The 20,671-nt window shown below is 40.6% G+C and overlaps 1 long non-coding RNA gene across 1 annotated transcript; it reads left to right on the top strand.

Annotated features, from left to right (window-relative positions):
* Positions 1-6,096: 6,096 nt before the first annotated feature.
* On the top strand, positions 6,097-8,823 carry LOC120113361 (uncharacterized). Its single transcript, XR_005515276.3, has 2 exons — positions 6,097-6,517; positions 6,907-8,823. It is a non-coding gene; the product is annotated as an uncharacterized LOC120113361 (long non-coding RNA).
* Positions 8,824-20,671: the final 11,848 nt, after the last annotated feature.

Raw genomic sequence — 20,671 nt, 5'->3', positions numbered from 1 at the left:
CAACTCGCTCCAAAGCCCACCCCCTTCGGCACCGACGGATCAAATTCTTCAGGTCCTGCCAGAGCAGTTCAGTCTGCTCGTCCAGCAAGTCCAAACACTTATCGCGGCCGTTCAAGGCCTGCAGCCGGCGGGAGCCCAGCCTGCACCCCCACCTCGCGGGCGCGAGTCCATAAGACGGCGCTCGTGATGTTATTCCCCTGCCAGGCAGCACACGATGGCCGACGAAAGAGAGTGTTGCCACTACCGAAGCTCCCACCGAGCTCGATCCCTAAGCCCGGAGGGCTTGTCGCACAGCCATTACCCTGAGAGCCTGCGCCAAAGTCTGAAGCCCTGAGCTCGAGAACAACCATCGGAGGCGGGGTCCACCCCATGCCGAGCTGCAGCAGGAGCCCCACCCGTCGCCGAGCTCGATAGAAAAGTCGAGGAGTTGGAGCAACAGATCCAGGCACTCTGAGACCAAGGCCCGAAGTGCGACACCGAGCTCGAATTCACAACTGAGTCTCCATTGCCTCGATGGATCGTTGATGAGTCAATCCCCTCAAGGTTCAAGATGCCGCAAATCGAGCCGTATTATGGCTCGTCTGACTTCCTGTATCATTTGGAAAGCTACAAAGCCCTAATAACACTCCAAGGGTGTTAAGACCCCTCATGATGATGCTGTCCACCAATAATGCTAAATCTAAGTGTAATGACACATCGAGGTAAGGACTAGAAGGAATGGACAACATAAGATTGCATAATATTTGTAAAGGTGCCTTCTGAATATCCTTGCATTGCTGAATATCTAGAGCGAACATATAGATGATTTGCTTACTAGAAAGTAAAAGCTCGAAGTTTCTTCCTTCTTTGACTTCGCCATCCAGAAACTATCACATCCTAGAGAACACAAAAAAATCTTAAGGGTTTGTTTGTTTAGTGTAAGTCATATTATGTGGTAATATGATAATATCGGAAAATATATAGGGGATCCATCATTTATGTTACAATATCTGATATCACTTTCGCACTAAATATGGTAATCGGACATGGCATTTATTTTCTCATGCCAAATTATAGACCTCCAACCAATGGGCCTTAAAAGTTTACCCAAAAAAAGAAAAATCTTAAAGATCACTTTCTTTAAATGTCTCATCCAAAAATGGCAAAAAAATCAACGACAGATCATGCATCAAGTGATTATAAATATGAAGTCTTCTAATCTATTTCACCACCAAAGCAGAGATAAGCTTGAACAACATAGCGTTTCTATCTGTCACAGAAGAAGATGGCCAAGCTATCCTATCTTCTTCTAGTCCTTCTTGTCTTTGTGTCAGGTACTTTCTAATCTCCTTCCATCCCTTTTAATCCATTTCCATCGACCAAATTCAATTTTAGACAAATGACAAGATGTTTTCACAGAACTGGTTAAGCAATATTTTTTTGAGAAAAAATTAGCCATGATCTATGGCTAATGGATATGAAGAGGAAAAATAAATGAGATCTCCAAAAGCTTTGCTTGATTGCTTTCCATGACATTTGTTTTGGAATCAGTTCACAAGTTCTATTCTTCTCCACAATCAGATTTTAATATTAGATATTCTGTTAAAATAATTAATCTAACTTCTACTGGGCAGTACTCAGGCAGAATAATAGAAAGGAAAAAATAATATTGGTCTAGTTGGACCTTCCTTTCTAATTTTCTTCCTCCAGTATACAAATCTTTCCAGAAGATGATTGAAAAATACAACTCCATCTTCCCATGTGAGCATCATGCTCAAATATTATTACCTTTCCATGGCATAGCATATGAGTTGATGGTTTGCTCCAAAGTGAACCTATGAACCTACAAACATGGTCAAAAGTATGCATGGTCCAGAGAAGCCATGGCCTCTATCTCTTCGAAGTGGCAGTTACATTCTCGTTCATTTCTAGTTCATGATTGCAAGCAAATCTATCTACAATCCCAATCGGTAATAGTCATTATAATGTAAGAATGGATTTCTTGGGGGGTAACAACATATCATGGTTTCCAGCAGTGAAATCACAGAATCCTGGTTGCATCTGTTATTCAAATGATAATATTAAAATATATGATAACCATATTATTTAAATTATAAATTTCATAGATGGAGTTAAATAACATCCCTTGTGACTATTATATAATGTAATAAGTTGCTACTCTACTTCTGTATATGTTTACAATGTTATGATAGTGGGCATCCAAAAACCTTAAAACTCTCTATTGCTATCAGCATTTTCTTTGTAATTAAAGATAATTTTTTGACTAAGTGCAAGTATTTATAATTTTTATTTGCTCTTTTTTCAGTTAGATATCCTGTCCACTATTTTTCTATTAAACTTATGTTTCAAACAGTAAGCCTCTGGGACATTGACGGGAAAATCTGACTTTCCAACCTATGGGATATAGCCTACTAGATATGGGTGGCATTAGGATACAAATGGACGATCAATTAAAAGTATGGTAAGACACAATACTGTATAACAAGTATATCAAAAATTTTCCTTGATAGGATATTGTTGGCAACCGCAAATTTAACAACTAAAAAGTTAACCAGAAAATATTGTTTAGGTTCTTTGGTCCTGTATAAGTATGTAAGATCCACCAGTGCATAGTCAATGTAGGATTATAAATATCCACCCGTACAACTAAACATATGCCCATATAGGTCCTCGTATACTTTTCCCATTTAAGCTCTGATGTTCTCGCTAGGTTAAGAACTACGTTCATTCAAATCCATTCACAAGTATCATAATCACAAACACTATGATTAGTCTATGGTCAACCCCAATAGGCCTCTGTTATATTGTCCTCTAGACTACATGGGCCTTAGGCAAAGCCTGATACTATTTGTAACACCATAAGACTTCATCCAAAAACACTACCTGGAAAGTATTGTTTGGATTTTTTAGCTTGGTATAGATAACCGATGTAAGAAATAAAATATATAAATAAATCTATCTCATCCTATCAGCTTAAGCTTTTGGGATAAGTGGTGATTTTAATATGGTATGAGAGCAGAGGTCCTAAGTTCGAACCCTGTCTCCGCACTCTTTAACCCTATTATTAAAAAATTTCACATGTTGGGCTCGCCCATTAAAAAAAAAAAAAGCAGGCCCACATGTGAGGGGAAGTGTAAGAAATAAAATATATAAATAAATCTATCTCATCCTATAAGCTTAAGCTTTTGGGATAAGTGGTGATTTTAACAACCAAGATCTCCACGTAGGAAAAATTGAAAGTGTGCGCTAAATATTAGATAGTTAATTATCATTTGAAATGTGAAAAATACAAGCAACTTGAATCATTCCAAGAGTTCCCATCCAAAATTCAGTAGAATTCTGTACTTAGAAAACATTCAGCAGAATTCTTGGAGCGTTCCCAATAAAATGCATTCCTTTTTACAAACGTTTTTTAATATACGCTTGAACATTTGGGTAGTGTTTTTATTTAACGCTTGTACGTACTTTTTTCAAATATTTGAAGCTGAGATGATGGTGCCAATGGTGGATGCTAAGAAGTGTATCGTTTACCTGGGTATCAACAGCAACTGCGACCGCAAAGAATGCTCTTGGGAATGCTCTAAATTCTACGAAAATGGACATGGATATTGTGTTACATTTCCTCCTGGAAATAACAGCTCATGTGTATGCATGCATGACTGTTAATTGAGCAAATGCTATCTCCGCTGTGTTGAGAATATGTAATCTTCTACCTATGATGATTTGAACTAAAGATATTGTGCGTATGAATAAAATTATGACTAAACCTTCTTTCAGAGGTCTTACAATGGCATAATAGCTTCCCATCATGACATATATAGGCCCATCCTCTTGTACTGCTCGACCAATTTCCGAGCTTCCAATACTATTATACGGGATGATGCCTCAGCTGTAACCTCCACAAGATGAAAGCTTTTCTCTACCAGGCCGATCGTGTGTGTGAGAGATGGAGAGACCTTCAACAAATAACCATATAGATGTCTTCCCTAGTTCTCTTGCTTCGGGATACTTTTAATTCTTCACTAGTCCACGGTGCAAAGAAATCTGAGGCCTGTCCATAGAGGTTTTGGTAACACATGATTTCGCAACAATAAAATCAGGTGATGTGGATGAGATCTGGTTTTAGAGCTGATAACATAAAAACACTATATTATATAGAATTTCAGGTTTCATAAATTACTTTGAAAGAGTGTCTAAGTAAAATTTTCAAGATCTGGAGGTTGAACCACGTACGTGTTTATCTACTTCTGAAATACGCTCAAGGTTTGGTGTTCAATCACTGTAGAAAGCACACAAAAATCACCGTTCAAATGCTTATAGTGCAAGAAAAAAAGATGAAAGAAAGTTGCTTCTTCACGTTTCTCTCTCTAAAATACTGAAAAATTTCTCTGGAAGAGAAGTCTGGACGTGAATGGTGTGCAGATGAGAGAGAGAGAGAGAGATGGAGAAACCACTTCTTTCTTTGAACTATTCCCTCTCTCAATTTAAATATTAGATGATTTTGGTTTGGGCTAGCTCATCATGGCGGCCCAACCAAGCCCCAAAACCAACAAGAACCTGTTCTAGGATTGATAAAAGACATTGCTAAATCCAAGATTTTGTAAGAACGTGGATGGACGTTGAGAATGTTTCAGAACATGCTATCTTCTTGTTTATCGGTGTTTGAAATTAATTTTTTTTAAAAAAAAATAAGATCCCACTGCCCCATGTAAGTCCGTGTATAACTAATTCATGAAAATAATATAGTATTAACAATAATAAAAATATTATTTTATAATATTTTAGTTTAATAATAAATATATTATAGTATTATAACTATGCAAAATGATGCATGCTATAATAATAAAATATTATTTGATTATGGTTATATATTATTATTGTATTATATTATATTATATCATACTATATCATATTATTTCGTGAGTATATCATATAGCATAGAGTATAATTATAATATTTATTATGTAATAGCGTTGTGTTATTATAATATATATAAAGGAAGGTAAAATGCTAGAGGACTGTTGTGATGGAGATAAGAATAGGGGTGAAAATAGATCCACCCAGATCCATTTTCGTATTCAAAACTATCCTGATATTGATAGACATTTAAGCATTCGACAAATATCCATATCCATATTCATGATATTCGTAAAAAAAAATAGATATAGATATGGATAAACAACTATTCGACCCGTATTCGAATATCTGATTTTATTTATAATCTTATTTAATTTTATATAGTACTTATAAACTTTAAAAAAAATAAATGTCTACATGAAAGGATTGAAGGGCCTTCTCCTATATCTATTTTAATTTCAGCTTGTTCCATAGCTTGCTATAACCATGTCACGCCCCCGCTTCCGCGGAGCACGTGAGGCACCTAGTGCCCACGTGGAGGCCACATGAGGAGGGACCGCGGGGCTCCCCTGCCAGATATTGTCTGGTTCTGGGGCTTCACGCAAGCGTCCTTCATCTCTCCCCGATTTTGTTTTCCACTCAAAACGCGTCTGCAGGATTAGGAGACACCCGCCTTATATGCCCAGGCTCTACAACGAGTTTTTCCGATGTGGGACTATTGGGCCTCACACCCTTTCCACTATCGAACAAGAGCCGTCCTCGGCTCTGATACCAAATGTTACGCCCCCACTTCCGCGGAGCACGTGAGGCACCTAGTGCCCACGTGGAGGCCACATGAGGAGGGACCAATAGTCCCACATCGGAAAGACTCGTTCTAGAGCCTGGGCATATGAGGTGGGTGTCTCCTAATCCTGCAGACGCGTTTTGGGTGGAAAACAAAACCAGGAAGGGGTGAAGGACGCTTGCGTGAAGCCCCAGAACCGGACAATATCTAGCAGGGGAGCCCCGTGTTCCTCCCTCATGTGGCCCTCACGTGGGCACTAGGTGCCTCGCAGAAGCGGGGGCGTGACAGACCATCCTCCATCTTCCTGTTACACGGTTGCTTCCATAGCTGAAAGGATTGAAGGGCCTTCTCCTGTACTTTACTGCAGCTTGATGTATTCATGCAACATGCCAAGACTAGCTATGAGAAAACTTTGGACTCAAGCAAGCCTAGTTCGCAGTTATCATGTCAGAAAATCCAAAAGGTGGGTCTGGCATGATGACCTGGCTTTTTTTTTGTTCCCTTCTATATTATGAGATGAGCCTTCACAGAGGATGCGTGGCCACCTGCACCTACCTCAGCTGGTTGGCATCTGTCTTCTCAAACAATGGGACGAAAGAGGCTCCAGGTCAAATCCCAGATGCGGCCATTCTCATAATATTTTTTGAAGAAATTTCTATGCATATGCTTAATCTGGTGCTGTTGGAAGAAAAGGAACATATTCTCAAGGGCACCCCCTCTATACTTTACCTTCAGAGAAAGCTATCTCCTGGGCATCTCTAACTTTCCATTCCAACAAAGAGACCCTGCTCCATCTCCATCTCCATCTCCACAGTGAAAAGATGAAGCTTCGTTTCGTGCTGCCTCTTCTCCTTGGCCTGCTTCTGCTTTCATCAGGTACTCCATAATCCCCTTCTTTCCTAAACGCTCGCTTAACTTCAATTAATTCCAGATATCTTTTTCTTTTCAGAGGAAAAGGAATTAGTCCTGAGCACAATTTATTTTATTAGACATAAGAGAATTAATTACAACAGCGAGCCTAGGAGCCAATAAGCTGCACTAGAATGGCGAGCAGGGTAATCTCTGAAGAGAATATGGTGTTCTCACAAACTTCAACCAATTAGTTCTTGAGATAATTATATTTTTCTTATGATTAGTTTTGGTGCGTGGAAAATTATACTGACAAAGTACTATAAAAGTATATCTAGCTCTAGATTCTTCATTCTTGCATCGTCCTGGGGTGGCATCCATGGACCCATTTTTACGGTTATCTGTTTTCCGAGCAGTCAAGGAGGCGGAGCTCTTTGCGGATAGCCCAAACTCGGTCCGGCTTCCGGAGCACACATGTCAAAAGACGATTGGAACAGCTAGGTGTAAGCCGGAGAGATGCGAACAGGAGTGCTCTGTGGAGCCCAAAGGCAGAGGAGAGTGCATAGATGATGTGTGTTCATGCAGCTTTTACTGCCCACGGCCGCCTGTTTAGAGGTTTGGATGTTTTGGTTTGGGTCAGGAAATGATGGTCTTGTTTTCTCTGTTTGCTGGTTTTAGTGATAGATGAGATCAATGTTCACAGAAACCTCAGTGTCCAGCCTTTCCCTTTTTCTCTTGTAAATTTCTTCGGTTGTTTCGATAATATAGCATGACTGCTGAAGTTTCCGGGGTCCAATGGCTCTATCAAACCTCCAAGAGCAGAGACAGAGATGTTTGAGCTTGATGGGAATATTTATAGTGGTAGTTACCTCCTCTCTGTTATAGGTGCCAAAAATGCTAGAATTGCACTATAAGAAAAGAGGAAAAAGAAACTTCCAATCACACAAACCAACACCTTGGGGAAACTTGATGATGTTAAAAAAAAAAAAACTCTGCTTTATCAAACCTCCAGGAGAGCAGAGACAGAGATGTTTGAGCTTAATGGGAATAGTTGTAGAAGTAGTTATCTCCACTCTATTATTGGTTCCCAAAAATGCTAGAATTCGCTATACAAAAAAAAAAGGGAAAAAGAAACTTCCAACCACACAAACCAACACCTTGGGGAAACCTGATCGTGAAAGGAAAACTCTCATGATAGAACTACGTATGCCAATTGAAGAGGAGAATTTCCTTTTATTTTCAGATAGGGAAAGAGAGAAGGGAATTTCCCTTCATTTTGAAGGGTCAAAGATTTCCAGATTATTCTATCTAAAGAAGCTCAGTTGTACCTTTTTTTTTAATGAAAAAGTAAGAAAGTAGTGGTCCCGCTTTCCAATCCCATGGCACTGTAGGTGCAACAAGCAGAGAACTTTATTCACAAATGCTAGCTGAAAAATATTATTTAGATTTTTTTGGTCTTGTTTAAATACTTAAGATCTGCCTAATGCATTGTTGTTGTGGGGCTAAACATATGTCTGCATGGTCTTTATGTACTCCATCCCTTGTTTAAGTTCATGTATTCTTGTCAAGTTAAGGGTCCAAATCTATTCAAATCTAATCACAAATACTTCAATTTAGTGGGCATACTCTATGGATCTATTGAAACTGACCATAAGTTGGTCATGGTCTTTATAATTCGATTTAAATATATTTAGACTATTAGCCTAGCAAAAATACTGGAGCTTAAACGAGGGAAGAAGGGTATGTGAGGATCATGTAGGCATGTGTTTAGTCCCACATCAGTTATACAATGGGTAATATCTTAGGTACTTAAACGATGCTCAGGAATTCAAGCAATACTTTTTGGCTAATTTTTTTAGGTGAAATCTTGGGTTGTGACAAATGATATTAGAGTAGATCTGCTGGTATATAGCCTATATATACTAAGGGCACTGCAGTATCGGTCCGTTAGGATGAACCACATGCTAATTATAATGTTTGTAATTGGATTTGAAAAGATTTGGACTCTTAGCCTAGTGATGATGCTGAGGCTTAAACCAAGAGGCATTTGAGGGGATGTTTGTTTAGTCGCACAATAATTATGTACTTAATAGATCATGGTTATTTATAAAGAACTAAGGAATCCAAATAATACCTTTAGACAAGTATTTCTGAGTGACATCCTGGGTTGTGATCGTAGAACTTAATTTTACTCAAGTAACCATTGGCGGAGACACCGCTCAATGGGCTAGCCTATGCTCTCCATAGACAATATATAAATCATCAAGATAAGATTAATTAGTGTATCAGTCAACTCATCAAACAAGCAGCAACTTGAAAAATAAATCCTATATTATATATATATATATATAAAAAAAAAAAAAACAGAGTTGGAGTCTTAGATGGTGCATTCCAGATGCCACTAACCTTCTAAAGTCAAGTGGGACGAGACAAAAGCCAAGATATATATACGAACAATATCTTCCAATCGTGACAATAAAAATCTCATTCTTGATGTCATACATGTATGCGTATCATAATTTTGATATCCCTGTAAATGTAAAATTTCATTTTCTCAAGAAAGTAGACGTTACTCTAAAAAAGGTAGAGAAAACCGTCCTTCTTTTCAAACGATCAAGAGATAAAAAAGGTAGTTTTTGTGCTCACCTTTACCTTAATATGGTTGGCTATTATCTGCTTTCTATCTCAGTATCAATGGTCATCAATTTTTAACTTAGTCTCACTAATTGGCGCTATCATAAGTTTTGAAACCTTGCAAGCACACGACATTAACAATTGAAGCTCTTTTATACTGTTAATGGGATTCACACTGAAAAATTGTTTACTATTAAACTAGGAAGGCATTATTGGATCTTATATCAATAATTTGCATCCTCCATTGAGGAGTCATTTGCCACGATATAAATAAGATTTCGTAGTTTTTCTTAAAGAAAATAGAAGCAAATTTTCCGCACCATGGGATGTCATTTTTTTCCATAGCTGAAATACCTTTGGAAATTTCAGAAAATCTTTATTTTTTTCCGAAGGTTTTACCTTCTATGTTGGCATGGACATAAATCGAGATCTCATTCATATCACACCCACTCAAGATCTCATTCATATCGCACCCACACGACAAATAAGACAAATTTTAGGTTTTTTAAAAACCTTGGTGAAAACTACATGCCGCTGAGCTTAAAAGAAAAATCAATTCCCATGGTCGCGCCATATGTAGTGCGAAAATCTAGATGATTTGGTTACTATTAATTAAAATCTTGAAGACACTTCCATCCTTGACATTCAGAAACCATCACATTCCAGAGAACACAAAGAAAAATCCTAAAAGCTCGTTTGGTTCGCCGGAAGTATTTTCCCTCCTAGAAATATGATTCCTGGGAATCAGATTTCTAGGAACAGAATACCTAGAAAAGTATTTTTGGCATGTTTGGTTGACCATGGAAAAGTGACAAATTTTCAAAGTGCTTATGTTTGGTTAACCATCCACTTTCCTGAAAAAGTTATGTATAATTCCTATTATGCCCTTAATAAAAATTAAGTTTTTAATGCCTTTTTAATGCTGAAAGGTCTTTTTGGGAAAAAACAAAAAAGAAGTGATTCCCACCTCATGGGAAAGTAACTTTCTCATGTTTCTCATGAGAAAGACTTTCCCATGAAATGCGGGAATCATATTCTCATGGGAATACAACTTTTTCATTTCTCTCCTTTGAAAACTCCAACCAAACAAGAGGTATCTCATTACTTTTCTGTTGACCACACTTTCCCTCCTTTTTCTGCGAACCAAACGAGCCCTAGGAGTTTTTTTGGTTGGTGTATATATATCAAATTTTGTGGTAATCTAATAATTTCTCGAAATAGATATAGGATCAGTCATTTATTTTACTATACTTGATACCGCTCTGCTACCAAATATAATAATCTAATATTAAATTTAGTTTTGCACGCAAGATTACTTCTAACCAATGGGCCTAAAAATTTACCGTAAAAAGAAAAATCTTAAAGAACCCTTTCTTCAAATGTACCATCCAAAAATCTTCGCTAGGATACGATGGATCATGCGCCAAGTGATTATAAATATGAAATTTTTTAATCTATTTCACCAGCAAAGCAGAGATGATCTTGAACAGCTTACGAAGATAGCCAGGCTATCCAATCTTCTTCTTGTCCTTCTTTGTCCTTGTGTCAGGTACTCTCTAATCTCCTTCCATCTCTTTCAATCCATTTCCATCAACCAAATTGATTGCGGACAAATTATAAGACATTCTAACACAACTACTTGTTAAGTTTTTATTTTTTTGAGAAAAAATTAGCCATTACTATGGCTAATGGATATGAAGAGGAAAAATAAGTGAGATCTCCAAAAGCTTTGCCCGATTGCTTTCCATTACCTTTGTTTTGGAATCAGTTCACAAGTTCAATTCTTCCCCACAATCCGATTTTAATATTAGATATTATGTTAAAATAATTAATTTAACTTCTGCTGGGCAGTACTCAAGCAGAAGAATAGAAAGGAAAAAATAATATTGGTCTAGTTGGACCTTCCTTTCTAATTTTCTTCCTCCAGTACACAAGCCTTTACAGACTGAAAAATACAACTCCATCTTCCCATGTGAGCATCATGCTCGAGTATTATTACCTTTCCATGGCATAGCATATGAGTTGATAGTTTGCTCCAAAATGAACCTATGAACCTACAAACATGTTCAAAAGTATGCAAGGTCTAGAGAAGCCATGGCCTCTCTTCGAAGTGGCAGTTACATTTTCCTTCATTTCTGGTTCACGATTGCAACTAAAACTAACTAGCAGCCCAATCAGTGATGGTCATTATAATGTAAGAATGGATTTTTTATTTTTTTGGTACAACGGTCACTCACGTTAATCTAGCATGCGTGCAACCAACTGAGTTAAGAAACATAAAGGTGGGGGTATTAGCACATGTCCATGAGACCTTTGTGAAATGATGGGTAGCAAAGGAGGCAACTCAATCTGCCGTCTTGTTTGCCTTCCGATACATATATCACGGTTTCCAACAGTGAAATCACAGTATCCTGGATACATCTGGCAGAGGAGGGGTCTAAGCGGTGCATGCGGTGTGCGTGCAGGCCCTGAAATCGGACAATATCTGGCAGAGGAGCCCTGTGTTCCCCCCTCATGTGGCCCCCACGCGGGCACTGGGTACCGCACGTGCCCCGTGGAGGCAGGAGCATAACATTTGGTATCAGAGCCCAGGACGGCTCTAGTCTGAGGGTGGGTGAATGAAAGATCCCACATCGGCTAGACTCGTTCTAGAGCCTAAACATATGAGGTAGGTGTCTTTAAATCCTGCAGATCAATTTTGGGTGGAAAACAAAACCGGAGAGGGGTCTGAGCGGCGCGCGCGCGCGTGGGAGCCCCGAAATCGGACAATATGTGGCAAGGGAGTTCCGTGTTCCTCCCTCATGTGGCCTCCACGTGGACACTGGGTGTCTCACGTGCCCGGCCGAGGCGGGGGCATGGCATTTGGTATTCAGCAAAATTAGTAGAGTGCTTCGAATAAAATGCATTAATACATTTTTTAATATATGCTTTGAACATTTGTCTTTTGTTTTTAATTGATACTTGTAATTTTTTTCACATATTTGAAGCTGAGATGATGGTGCCAAAGGTGGATGCTCAGAAGAAATGTTTAATTTTCTTGATGAGTAACAAATACGAATGCCTCAATGTATCCTGCCATTGGGCTTGCGCAAAATGGTATAAACATGGAAATGGATATTGTGTCCCAAATCCTGATGCAAATAACTTTGTTATGTGTGCATGCAGTTATAATTGTTAATTGAGCAAATGTTATCACTGTTCTGTTGAGATATGCAATCGTCTACCTTTGAGGATGTGGACTAAAGATTGTGCGTTTATGAATAAAATTCAGACTGAACCTTCTTTCAGAGTGCTTACAATCTAATCATTGTGTAGCCCCTCCTCCTTGCACTGCAATTGCCGAGTTTTTAATACAATTTTAGTGACTTATTCGGGATGATGCCTCAGCTATAACTTCCCCAAGATGAAAGCTTTTTGGTCACTTGGCTATTTATCCCAGATAAAGTGGGGATAAAAACTCATGTAATCCAAACCATACGGAGCCCAGTTTTCTAAAGACATCTCTTGCAGGTCGATCTATGTTTGCGGTTTAAGAGATTGCCAAAAAACGAAGGGACTTGAATGTAATATTAGCACGTCTTAGAAGGAGTCCCGTCATGCGAATTTGAGCTATAGCCTATATAGTCCCCGCAACTCTATGGAGAAAAGAATTATCACACCTAACCCCCTGTCAAAGATATATATTAGACATAAGATCTTTCTGCCAAATTTGATCTAGTCCCGCAGCTCCCGCAGGCTGCAGGATCTACTTTTCAAATATGCAAGGTAATCCCTGCATTTGTGCCAAATTTGATCTAGTGCCAGCCAGCATGCGACTTGCAGGGTCTACTTCACGAATGCAAGCTAAAACCCGCACGCAGCATGCCAAGACTAGTTCAATTTTGAATAAACTTGCATATAAACCCCTAGATATCGATATTATATATGGCCTCCCAACAGCAGGTTTGAAATGGATTTAAGCGTGAGACCCGCCAGATTAGTTGAGACATAATATAAAGATTAGTACATTGCTAGAGAAATTCATAGATTGCAGATAAAAGATCATTTCTTGCTTCCAATCCCTGCTTCTAAAGCCAATACTTTCTTAACCTTCAGATAAGACTTCTTCTAATCTGATTTGATAATTTCTTATCTCAGACTCAGAGCTAAAAGATAAATTAAGAGTGGCTACCAATTGTCATTAAAAGGAAATGCTAAGACTTCAGCACAGCAGTCCCGTATTTATCAGTCACGCTTCAGCCAACGCATCCAATAGTTCAGCAGTTGAATCAAGCCAATATAATTTATCACGTCCAAATTAAAATATTGGTAAGAGAATGAAAGAAAAGCCTCAAAAACATAAGGGTTCCTTGGTGAGGCGGATTATTGCCAATGAAAATATAAAAACGAGGACAACCTGTAGCGAGGCTTTGAGGTTCGTGTGGCTAATTGGGCGTTTTCATCGAGCAGGTGGTGGGCATCTGAAAAAGGGTGACCAGAGCGCACAAGGCCAGTGAAGAGGTCCTGCCGGTCAGCGCACAAGGCCAGTGAAGAGGTCCTGCCGGCACTCGGAGGACCCGAGGACCGGCAGGACCTAAGGCAAGAGCAGGACAACCGGACTTGGTCCGGTGGGGTGCAGGGCCTTCCTCGGCAATTGATCAGGACGACTCATCAGATCTCCAAAGAGGAGATACAGAACTACTGAAAACAAACGTGGCCGTTGGGGTATTTAGTTCGAAGAGGGAAAAAAGAAAACGCATCAAAATCCTCGTCAATTTCTTAAAGATCCATGCTTTCTAATCCCTTACCCTTCTTCCACTAAAAATCAAACGAAAAAGAAGAACAAAAGAAATGGAAAAACCTAAAAATCTAAAAAGAAACCGTTTTTTTTTTCTTCACCAAATCCCACACCTGGCCTGGCTTTCTGGCCTCGTTTTTTTTATTTTTTTACCTGCGGTTCTGGAACCAGACTTTGATCTGCTTGGGCTCGATGTTAGCGAGAATCGGGCACTCCCGGATGAGCTGCTGCTGCCTCATGGAGCTGGGCTTGGGGCACTCGCTGTAGACCCTCTCGAGCGCCTCCACCTGCTCCGGCGTGAACCTCACATACTTCCCCGCTTCCATTCCTTGCTGCATCTTCCCCGCCTCCTTCCCCACTCCCTGCCCTGCCACCACCATCGCCATCTCCTCCTACCAAAAACCCCTAGCAAAAACCAACCTTTACCCCACCAGAAAACCCCAAAACACCTCTTTTCCGGCACCTCGGCAGCTGGAGAGAAGAAGCGCCGCCTCCCTCCGGCATCACAGGCTCAGACCCTCGCCCCCTCCGCCGGAACAGCCACAGCGGCGCGGCGGAACCGTATCCCTGGCTTCTCCCCGGCTCCCACGGCGGCCATTTGGAAAGAGATAAAGAGAGAGAGGAGGAGGAGGAAGAGGAAGAGGAGGTGGCGAAAAAGACGAGAGCGCTTTGGTGCTTCGCTTTCGCTTTATTTGGTTTTTTTAATCGCTCTCTCGCTGGCTTTGGTGCAAGGCATTCGCTTTATTTGGTTTTTCCCTCTCATGATAACGCTGTCCGCCAATAAATGCTAAATCTAAAGTGTAACGGCACATCAAGGTAAGGACCAGAAGGAACGGACAACATAAGAAGGTGCTTGCTGGATATCCTTGGATTGCTGAATATCTAGGGCGAAAATATAGATGATTTACTTACTAGAAAGTAAAATCTTGAAGATTCTTCCTTCTTTGACTTTGCCATCCAGAAATTATCACATCCTAGAGAATACAAAAAAATCTTAAGGGTTTGCTTGTTTGGTGTATGTCAGATTATGTGGTAATCTGATAATATCTCAAAATATATAGAGGATCCATCATTTATGTTACAATATCTGATATCACTTTCGCACTAAATATGATAATCGAATATGGCATTTATTTTCTCATGCCAAATTATATACCTCCAACCAATGGATGTTAAAAGTTTACCCAAAAAAAAAAATCTTAAAGATCACTTTCTTTAAATGTATCATCCAAAAATGGCAAAAAAATCTATGACAGATCATGCATCAAGTGATTATAAATATGAAGTCTTATAATCTATTTCATCACCAAAGCGGAGGTAAGCTTGAACAACATAGCATTTCTATCTGTCATAGAAGAAGATGGCCAGGCTATCCTATGTTCTTCTAGTCCTCCTTGTCTTTGTATCAGGTACTTTCTAATCTCCTTCCATCTCTTTTAATCCATTTCCATCGACCAAATTCAATTTTAGACAAATGACAAGATGTTTTCACAGAACTAGTTAAGCAATATTTTTTTGAGAAACAATTAGCCATGATCTATGGCTAATGGATATGAAGAGGAAAAATAAATGAGATCTCCAAAAGCTTTACTCGATTGCTTTCCATTACATTTGTTTTGGAATCAGTTCACAAGTTCTATTCTTCCCCACAATTCGATTTTAATATTAGATATTATGTTAAAATAATTAATCTAACTTCTGCTGGGCAGTACTCAGGCAGAAGAATAGAAAGGAAAAAATAATATTGGTCTAGTTGGAACTTCCTTTCTAATTTTCTTCCTCCAGTACACAAGTCTTTACAGATGATGACTGAAAAATACAACTCCATCTTCCCATGTGAGCATCATGCTTGAATATTATTACCTTTCCATGGCATAGCATATGAGTTGATAGTCTGCTCCAAAATGAACCTATGAACCTACAAACATGTTCAAAAGTATGCATGGTCTAGAGAAGCCATGGCCTCTCTTCGAAGTGGCAGTTACATTTTCCTTCATTTCTGGTTCACGATTGCAACCAAAACTAACTAGCAGCCCAATCAGTGATGGTCATCATAACGTAAGAATGGATTTTTTATTTTTTGGTACAACGGTCACTCATGTTAATCTAGCATGAGTTCAACCAACCGAGTTAAGAAACATAAAGATGGGGGTATTAGCACATGTTCATGAGACCTCTTCGAAATGATGGGTAGCAAAGGAGGCAACTCAATCTACCGTCCTGTTCGCCTTCCGATACACATATTACGGTTTCCAACAGTGAAATCACAGTATCCTGGATACATCTGTATTCAAATAATATTATTAAGATATATGATAACCATATTTCAATTATAAATTTCATAGATGTAGTTAAATAACATCCCTTGTGACTATTATATAATGAAATAAGTTGCTGCTCTACTTCTGTATATGTTTACAATGTTATGAAGGTGGGAATCCAAAAACCATTAAAACTCTATATTGCTATCAGCATTTTCTCTGTAATTAAAGATAATTTGTTGACCAAGTGCAAGTATCCATAATTTTTATTTGCTCTTCTTATAATTATATATCTTGTCCATATTTTTTCATTAAACCTATATATGTTTCAAGCAGTAAACCTGTCACGCCCCTGCCTCCGCGGGGCACGTGCGGCACCCAGTGCCCACGTGGGGGCCACATGAAGGGGGGAACATGGAGCTTCCCTGCCAGATATTGTCCGGTTCTAGGGCCCGCACGCGCGCTGCACGCACCGCTCAGACCCCTTTCCAGTTTTATTTTCCATCCAAAATGCGGCTGCAGAATTTGAAGATACCTGTCTCATATGCCCAGACTCTGAAATGAGTCTTTTCGATGTGGAACTATTGGACCTCACACCCTTCCCACCATCGGATATAACTCGTTTCAGAGCCTGGGCATATGAGGCGGGTGTCTCCAAAATAATGCAAACGCATTTTGGGTGGAAAACAAAACCGAAAAAGGGTCTCAGCAGTGCGTGCGGCGCGCGTGCGGGCCTCAGAAACGGACAATATCTGGCAGAGGAGTCCCGTATTCCTCTCTCATGTGGCCTCCATGTGGGCACTAGGTGCCTCACGAGCCCCACGCAGGCAGGGGTGTGACAAAACCAATATTTCAAATAGGTATATTGAGGGGAAATTCAGGTTACAAAGACAAATCGGTTGTTTGTTAGATAATAAAATCCATGCCTCCAATCTATGGTTTAAGATCTAATAAATATGAGTGGGAAATTTTATACTATTCTAGAACTTTCCGTATCTGGATACAAATGGAGGACCAACAAAATGTCTTGAAAGATACAACGTTATATAACCAGTACATCAAAAAATTTGCTTGAAGGGATGTTATTGGCAATCACAAAAGTCAAAAAGTGTGCTAGCTCTCAGATGGTTGTCATTTGAAACATAAAAAAATGCCAGCAACTTGAATCACTGCCAAGAGTTCCCAACCAAAATTCAGTAGAATTCTATGCTTAGAAAACATTCAGCAAAATTAGTAGAGTGCTCCGAATAAAATGCATTCTGTTTTACGAATACATTTTTTAATATATGCTTTGAACATTTGTCTTTTGTTTTTAATTGATACTTGTAATTTTTTTCACATATTTGAAGCTGAGATGATGGTGCCAAAGGTGGATGCTCAGAAGAAATGTTTAATTTTCTTGATGAGTAACAGATACGAATGCCTCAATGAATCCTGCCATTTGGATTGCGCAAAATGGTATAAACATGGAATTGGATATTGTGTCCCAAATCCTGATGTAAATAACTTTGTTATGTGTGCATGCGATTATGATTGTTAATTGAGCAAATGTTATCACTGTTCTGTTGAGATATGCAATCGTCTGCCTTTGAGGATGTGGACTAAAGATTGTGCGTTTATGAATAAAATTCAGACTGAACCTTCTTTCAGAGTGCTTACAATCTAATCATTGTGTAGCCCCTCCTTCTTGCACTGCAATTGCCGAGTTTTTAATGCAATTTTAGTGACTTATTCGGGATGATGCCTCAGCTATAACTTCCCCAAGATGAAAGCTTTTTGGTCACTTGGTTATTTATCCCAGATAAAGTGGGGATAAAAACTCATGTAATCCAAACCATACGGAGCCCAGGGTTCTAAAGACATCTCTTGCAGGTCGATCTATGTTTGCGGTTTAAGAGATTGCCAAAAAACGAAGGGACTTGAATGTAATATTAGCACGTCTTAGAAGGAGTCCCGTCATGCGAATTTGAGCTATAGCCTATATAGTCCCCGCTCCTCTACGGAGAAAAGAATTATCACACCTAACCCTCTGTCAAAGATATATATTAGACATAAGATCTTTCTGCCAAACTTGATCTAGTCCCGCAGGCCGCAGCTCCCGCAGGTTGCAGGATCCACTTTTCAAATATGCAAGGTAATCCCTGCATTTGTGCCAAATTTGATCTAGTCCCGGCATGCGACTTGCAGGGTCTACTTCACGAATGCAAGCTAAAACCCGCACGCAGCATGCCAAGACTAGTTCAATTTTGAATAAACTTGCATTTAAACCCCTAGAAATCGATATTATATATGGCCTCCCAACAGCAGGTTTGAAATGGATTTAAGCGTGCGACACGCCAGATTAGTTGAGACATAATATAAAGATTAGTATATTGCTAGAGAAATTCATAGATTGCAGATAAAAGATCATTTCTTGCTTCCAATCGCTGCCTTCTAAAGCCAATACTTTCTTAACCTTCAGATAAGACTTCTTCTAATCTGATTTGATAATTTCTTATCTCAGAGCTAAAAGATAAATTAAGGGTGGCTACCAATTGTCATTAAAAGGAAATGCTAAGACTTCAGCACAGCTGTCCCGTATTTATCAGTCACGCTTCAGGCAACGCATCCAATACCCTTTAGTTCAGCAGTTGAATCAAGCCAATATAATTTATCACGTCCAAATTAAAATATTGGTAAGAGAATGAAAGAAAAGCCTCAAAAACATATGGGTTCCTTGGTGAGGCGAGTTATTGCCAATGAAAATATAAAAACGAGGACAACCTGTAGCGAGGCTTTGAGGTCCGTGCGGCTAATAGGCGTTTTCATCGAGCAGGTGGTGGGCATCCGAAAATGGGCGACCGGAGCACAAGGCCGGTGAAGAGGTCCTCCAACAGCGAGGACCGGCAGGACCTAAGGCAGGAGCAGGACAACCGGACTTGGTCCAGTGGGGTGCAGGCCCTTCCTCGGCAATTGATCTGGATGGTTCACCGGATCTCCAAAGAGGAGATCGAAAACCTCCAATAGTATTTCACGGAGGTTCTAGAGCTACCGGAAGAGGGTGTGGAGGCGGTGAGGCAGGCGTAGGAGACGACGGCGGTCATCGCTCGTAGCCTTGGTCGGAGGGTTCCCATCGAGTAGGTGGCTCAGGACCTCAAAACCCGGAGAAAGTTGGGGTATGAGGTGGAGGCCTTTCCGATGGCGGAGGACCACAATGTCTTCTGCTTTATGAGCGAGGAGGATCGGAATGCGGTGTTAACCAGCAAGCTGTGGATAGTGGCTGAGCAACTGCTAGTGTACGGCCCACGGCTAGCAATAGCCAAAATCTAGCTGCCGAGGGTTGTTAGGAGTAGGATGCGGGCAAAGAAGATGACAAGTCCACCCCCGAGTTCACTTTTGGGTCGGTTTCGTCTCAATCGGGGTTGAGTTCCCTAGGCTCGCCGCCTGCTTCTGATGGATGGCAAAAGCCGTCCAACGTCACTCGCCGGTGCTTACCGGTAAGCTGTCTCACCCTCAAATCGGTGCAAACTAGGGCGGAAGTTAGTCAACACTGGTTGGAACTCAAGTTGGAGACAGAGATAGAGATGGGCAGGGTTGTGGGTGGGGCCCAAGAAAAAGGTGAAGCAGGTTGGGTCAACGGGCCAGGAGGAGCTGATGCGGAGATGCTTGAGGCTCGATCTAGTTCGGGCCAGCTTAAGCGAGCCGAAAGCCAACCGTCGGAAGGGAAGATATTGGGCTGCGAAGAGCCCGATCCGACCCAGGAGAGATTTGCAATCTCTTCTCTGTTGTCTGAGCAATCCCCCCCCCCCCCAAAGGTCGATTCCGAACAGCACTGCCATCCTTCTCCGGCTCCAACAGCGGCCCCGACGCCGGAAGTGGCAATCATCTACGAGGATGGGGATGGGGCAGTCCAGGTAGCGAAGATCAGGAGACTTGAGGGTGTGGAGCGCTGGCAGCAGCGGGGGGGGGCGGAGGGCGAGGGTGGTGAGTCTCGATCTGTGGCGTCGACGATGGTTGGTGTGAAGGCGGGGCTAGGAGGTTCACCTGGATTGGAGAGATTGGACCACGCAGAGGGGAGGGCGGTGGACATGCCCAAGCTGTCTGGCAGCTCAAGGAAGCCTTAGCTTGGATAATCACGAGGGGGCCCGAGGAGTTGGTGGGGACGGGTGAAAGGACCAAGAGAGTTGGTCACAAGGAAGGAGGGCCCTTCTTCTTCGGCATGAAGTTGTTGATTTGCAATAGTAGAGGTGCTGGGAAGCCTTATTCCCCAACCGCATTCAGAAGGTTAGTGCAGTTGAATGACCCGGATATGTGCATCCTCTTGGAGACTAGATTGTCAGGGTGGAGTCTTCAATGCGCCAGGCCACGATTTCCTCTATCCTGAGGTTTCTACGCAATTGAATCTCGAGGCCTGTCTGGGGGTATAGTTTCGAAAATTCAATACAATTGCTAATTTTGATATCTTCCATAGATGTATATAATCAACAAGCAATTATGGTAATTTTCGAAGGTAATGGTACTTTTTGGTTT

The sequence above is a fragment of the Phoenix dactylifera genome, chromosome 15 (assembly GCF_051530095.1).
Source record: "Phoenix dactylifera cultivar Ajwa chromosome 15, Ajwa_hap1_PhDact_Kaust_v1.1, whole genome shotgun sequence".
NCBI lineage: Eukaryota > Viridiplantae > Streptophyta > Magnoliopsida > Arecales > Arecaceae > Phoenix > Phoenix dactylifera.
This window is presented reverse-complemented; position numbering and strand designations above follow the sequence as displayed.